The sequence below is a fragment of the Pinus tabuliformis genome, chromosome X, assembly GCF_031772625.1.
Source record: "Pinus tabuliformis cultivar Carrire ecotype Pingquan chromosome X, CPIR1, whole genome shotgun sequence".
NCBI classification, from domain to species: Eukaryota; Viridiplantae; Streptophyta; class Pinopsida; order Pinales; family Pinaceae; genus Pinus; species Pinus tabuliformis.
Window position 1 is genome coordinate 1381087190 of NC_142308.1, and position 5905 is coordinate 1381093094.

The window sequence follows — 5905 nt, forward strand, 5'->3', positions numbered from 1 at the left end:
AAAAGTGACGTGTTTGAATACTTTAAAGAATTCAAGGGCATGGTTGAAAAGCAAACAGGAAAGAACATTAAAACTCTTCGATCAGATAAAGGTGGTGAGTACACTTCAGGAGCTTTTATCAAATATTGCAAACAAAATGGAATTATGCAACAATTTATAGTACCACATACACCTCAACAAAATGGAGTAGCTAAAAGAAATAATAGAACATTAGTTGAATGTGCTCGAAGTATGATAAAAAGTAAAGGACTTTCTAATAGTTTTTGGGCTGAAGCCATTAATACAGTTGTATATCTTAAAAATAGAAGCCCTACTAAGTATCTTGAGCACAAAACACCATTTGAAGCATTTTATGGTTTTAAACCCAAAGTTAGTCATTTAAGGATATTTGGATGCAAGGCCTTTGCTCATAATCCTAAAGAGGATAGGAGAAAGTTAGATGCGAAAGCCATCAAATGTATTTTTATTGGATATTGCACTGATCAAAAAGCATATAAAATGTATGATCCAAGTACTGACAAGGTCTTTGCAAGTAGAGATGTTATATTTCTTGAGCATGTAAATAAACAAATAAAAGAAGACGAACATAATACATGGAATTCTTCTTATGAAAACTTTAAGGAAGAAGAAGAAGTTGTGGAATCAACCCAAGAACTAGAACACATGGACATTCCAAAAGACACATCAAGGGATCAAAGTCCACAAAGAAGTGATAAAGGCACTCCACATAGAAGAAAAGGAGAAGGCACTCCACAAAGTAATGAACCTCTACGAAGGTCAACACGACAGATTCAAGCCCCCATCAAGTATAAATATTTTTCCTTAATGTCTCAAGTAATGACTGTTTTTGAGCACTTAAATTATGAACAAACTAAAAATCATAAAGAATGGATGGAAGCTATGAAAGAAAAATATGATTCTATAATGAAAAATGAAACTTGGGAATTAATAGAATTACCTGAAAATAAAGTTCCTATAGGATCAAAATGGTTGTACAAGACAAAATTTAATGCAGATGGTAGCATGGACAAGTATAAGGCAAGATTGGTTGCAAAAGGTTATTCACAAAAAGAAGGTATAGATTATGAATATACCTTTGCTCCACTTGCAAAAATGAATACAATCAGAATAATGATAGCATTGGCAACTAAATATGATTGGAAGCTACATCGATTAGATGTAAAGTCAGCTTTTCTAAATGGTGACTTAAAAGAAGAGATTTATCTTGTTCAACTAGAAGGATTTGTAAAGAAAGGTCAAGAACATCTTGTATGCAAGTTAAAAAAGGCCTTATATGGACTAAAACAGGCCCCTAGATATTGGTATGAGAAAATTGACAAATTCCTCTTTCAGCAAGGATTTAAAAGGAGTAAAAATGATCCTAATTTGTATGTCAAAACAGACAGAAATGGGGATATAGTATTACTCTCTATATATGTTGATAATCTAATAATAACAGGCAGTGCTGATAAATTAATTACAGATATAAAAATGAAGTTATCACAGGAATTTGAGATGAAGGATCTTGGTGAGATGCACTATTGTCTAGGTCTTGAAGTATGGAGAAATGATGGAAGAACCATAATCACACAAATCAAATCTACAAAAGAACTACTAAAGAGATTTCATATGCATGAATGTAAAGCTGTGAGTACTCCATTGGAACAAAATATCAAATTAAGAAGTGATGACGGGACGAAAGACGTGAATGGAACATTGTATCGACAATTAGTGGGAAGTTTAAATTATCTCACTACCACCAGACCAGACATTGCTTATGCAGTAAGCATTCTTAGTCAATTCATGGCCGAGCCTCATGAAAGCCATTGGATAGTTGCAAAAAGGGTCCTTCTATACTTAAAGGGAACTAACAATTTTGGTATTGAATATACTATTGCTTGTAATGTTGAATTGACAGGTCATTCCGATTCTGGCTGGACTGGAAATACAACTGACAGGAAATCCACCACTGGATACGTCTTCAACATAGGATCGGGAGCTATATCATGGAGCAGTAAGAAACAGGCAACAACTTCCTTGTCATCAACTGAAGCAAAATATAAAGCATTATGTAGTGGCACCTATGAAGCTATATGGCTCAGAAGAATACTTGAAGATGTTGGTGAAGGTCAACAAGAACTTATAGTGATCACATGTGACAGTCAAAGCACTATCAAACTGGGGAACAATCCTGTATGTCATGCAAGGTCAAAACATATAGACACACAATATCATTTTGTAAGAAAAAATGTCCAATCAAAAGAAATTTCTCTAATGTACTGTAATACAAATGAGAATGTAGCTAACAAATTCACTAAGCCTCTTGGAAAGGCAAAATTTGAATATTGTAGAAGTAGGTTATGTGTTGTAGAAAATCAAAATTATTGTAAGCCTAGCTGAGACTTAGACCAACAGGCATGACAATTAAAAGTATAGTGTCTTGTATATTGTACTATAGTATATTGTTGGAATTAAGGGGGAGTGTTGGAAAACAATGGTAATTCCAACCACTACTGTTAATGCAGTAGTTGGACACCTCTAGAGAATTCAGCAGGTAGCTTCTAGAATTCGGCGGATGCATTGACAAATGGATAAGCTTCATCGAGAAGCCACCGCCCCACTGAACTCCAGAAGTTTCTTTGTTGTGTATAAATGCTTGTTCAGTCATTAAATGGAGACAAGTTCTAAGTTCTGTTCATGTGTTAAACTGTGTGTGCTATCTGATTTGAACGAATCAAGGAAGCAAGAAATTCCTCAGATGCCCAACAGAAAGCCGGTCAAGTATTTGTTGAAGCTGTAGCAGTGGCCTCCGTTGGTTAAAAACACCAAAGCAAGAACGGTCGTAGTGGGAAGCAATTTGATGAGATTAGCTGCTTTCGCGAAAGTCTTGTCCACTCGATTCTCCGTGACTGATTTTTCGGGGACCTCGGTTGCCAATGGCCTAGCTGAATTGCCAATTCTCACATCCATTGATTAACCCACTTAATTATTGCCCAACTGATTCGGAAAGTCCTTGTAGATAGCGATTAGAGATTCAAGGCAGCAGATAATTTGTAAGGATCCGAAAGGCTATGTAGATCGCAATGAGATACTCAAGATACCGCATGATAATTTATAAGGATCCATGACCATATTTAGAAATGCATGAATAGTAGGTACTGAGGTCAAGTTAACTCTAACGCTTCCAATATCAAATTCTATGGTTTTCTTGATTTCTAATTCCCTTCTGTAAATGAATGAAGATGACAATTCGTTAAGCGTGTAGAAATAAGTCTATGTGATCATAATCTCATATATTCATGGCTGGCGAGAGAGAGCTTTTAGCGTGTGAGATTTTATTTTGTGACCTGAACTTGCTTATCATATGTCGCAAATTAAATGTTAAAAATGACAATCTTAGGTTCGATGTTGTGCCCTGCGGGACTCAGACTTTGTCAATTGAGGTAATTCATTTTCAAGCAAACCGATTTGTCACTGGAACAACCAATATTGAAGCAAAAGAAACGCGAATTTGCTATATACGCTTTGGTGCTTCTATTGTGAAATATAATACTACTATAAGCAATACTTTTCTTCAACAGGTCAGTGGTAAGGATATACACGGCAGAGTGACACAAGAGATTGTAGTATAAGTATACTACAAGCAACAGAGTGTGGTAGGTGAGTTAACTGACCCTCTTCTTGCTTCGTATAGGGCTTGAGAAAAAGAAAGTTGTCAGTTAATTTATATAAAAGACAATGGATCCAACGGACACATCTGTCCAAGAGCCTGTGAGAAATGGAAGCGTAAAATTTGCAGAGTTTTGAGGTTCATCTTTTGGTTTCATAACCGGCGTCCATCCATTTCAATAAATTTTGCACGTTCGGATCATTGAGAAACCGTGTGGAAATGTGACAAACGAAATCAGCTCGCTAACGTTGTGGAGTTGTACACACAACAGATTATGGGTAGTTGTCACCGACAGTAATGTAAACTTTTCCTGGAGATGGGCTTTCTACTATTTAGTTCAGATACCATAACCTGATAGCCAGTAATTTTCATCCTCTGCATAATCCAATTCCAGGTCTAGAATTCACTGTTGACTCGCTCTGTATATCCAGAAAATTATCCATTTTGGTCGTTTGTTTGATAGTTCTGAGTATCTTCGATACGGTAAGTATCGTTTCCCTCCCTGTTGGCTTGCCTCGTTTTAGGTCTAAACCTAGATCTAGGAAAAAGGGATTTGTTTAGATTTTTGGCCTTAATTGCTTTGCTTTATTCCATGACATTCCTTTTGCCCCAAGTAGCCGATGTGCACAAGGTTTTTTTTTCTCCGGAGTTATTTAGCATGTGTTGTTGAAACAAATTCCAAGTAACTCTGTCGACATCTCTCAATATCGGTCATTTCTAAGTAGGCAAAACATGATTTAGACAACCTCCTGTCCGAATAATACTACTGTGACTATGCATAATAGTCCTATAGGTTTAGATTTCCATAGAAAGCTAGGATTCATTTTAGTGGGATAATTCTGTTTATAGTTGACAAATAAAGCTTTATGTAAAGTTAATTTGATTTTTAAGGGTTAAAGGTCATAAATGGGTAAATTTATCATATTTTTCTTACACATTTTTATTTCTGTGTTTTTTAAAAAGTTAGTTAATTTTATTTTATTTTTTTCCTAATTACATTTTATATAGAATAAACTTATTTTACGTTTCAAATTGGTTTGAATGATTTAAAAATTTATATATAATTATTAAAAAATAATATTTTTATAAAAATATATTTTAATATTTTAATTTTTAAAATAAATTATATTTATTATTATAAAAAGTTGTAAATATAGAAATATTGGTAATTTGAGTGGTAATATAATCTCAATAAAAAAAAGTTATAAATATATTAGTGATTTGATTGATAATATACGCTCCATGTAATTTACATTTGGGGTTCAGTTTCTAAACTTGGATGTGGGGCAAAAGATTAATTTCTCCCTTTATGTTCATCCTACCATCCATTCATCCACTTTGTTGGTATTCCGTGGAGAGTTCTTTTTGGTCTTAATTGCTTTGCTTTATTCCATGTCATTTTTTTTTCCAGAAGTATCCTATGTGCAACCAGAGATTTTTTTCTCCAGACTCATCTAGCATGTGTTAGAGAAACTAAGTCCAAGTCACTGTGTGGACATCTCTCAATATCAATATCGCTCATTTCTAAGTAGGCAAAACAGGATTTAGACAACCTCCTGTCCGAATAGGAGTCCTATAGTTTTAGATTTCAATAGAACTTTAGGATATAGTTTTAGATTTCAATAGAACTTTAGGATTCAGTTTAGTAGGATAATTCTGATTATATTTGACAAAGAAGGGTTTAGCTAAAAGTTAATTTGATTTTTAAGGGTTAAAGGTAATAAATAGGTAAATTTATCAGACATTTTATTTTTATATTTTTTTTTAAAAAGTCGTTAATTTTATTTCATTTTTCTTATTTTTCTTCTTCGTGATTTAGTTAAATTTTATATAAAATAAAATTATTTTAGTTTCTAAATTAAGTTAATAAATTAAAAAATGTATATAATTATTAAGGAATTAATATTTTTATGAAAAACAAATATACATTTTTATTTTTAAAATAAATTATATTTTATTATTATTAAAAATTGTAAATATAAAAATATTAGTAATTTGAGTGATAATATAAGCTCCATAAAAATTTGTAAATATAAAAACATTAATAATTTGAGTGATAATATACGCTCCATGTAAATTAGACGAGGGTTAAATTCTTATAAAGCAAAAGATGCACTTGCCTTTCAACTTATATTTTTATATTTGGGGTTCAGCTTATATTTTATGTTTTTAGATGCACCACTAGTCATATAAAGTAATAAAAGTAATGATTTAATGTAGTGTACTAGAAGAAAT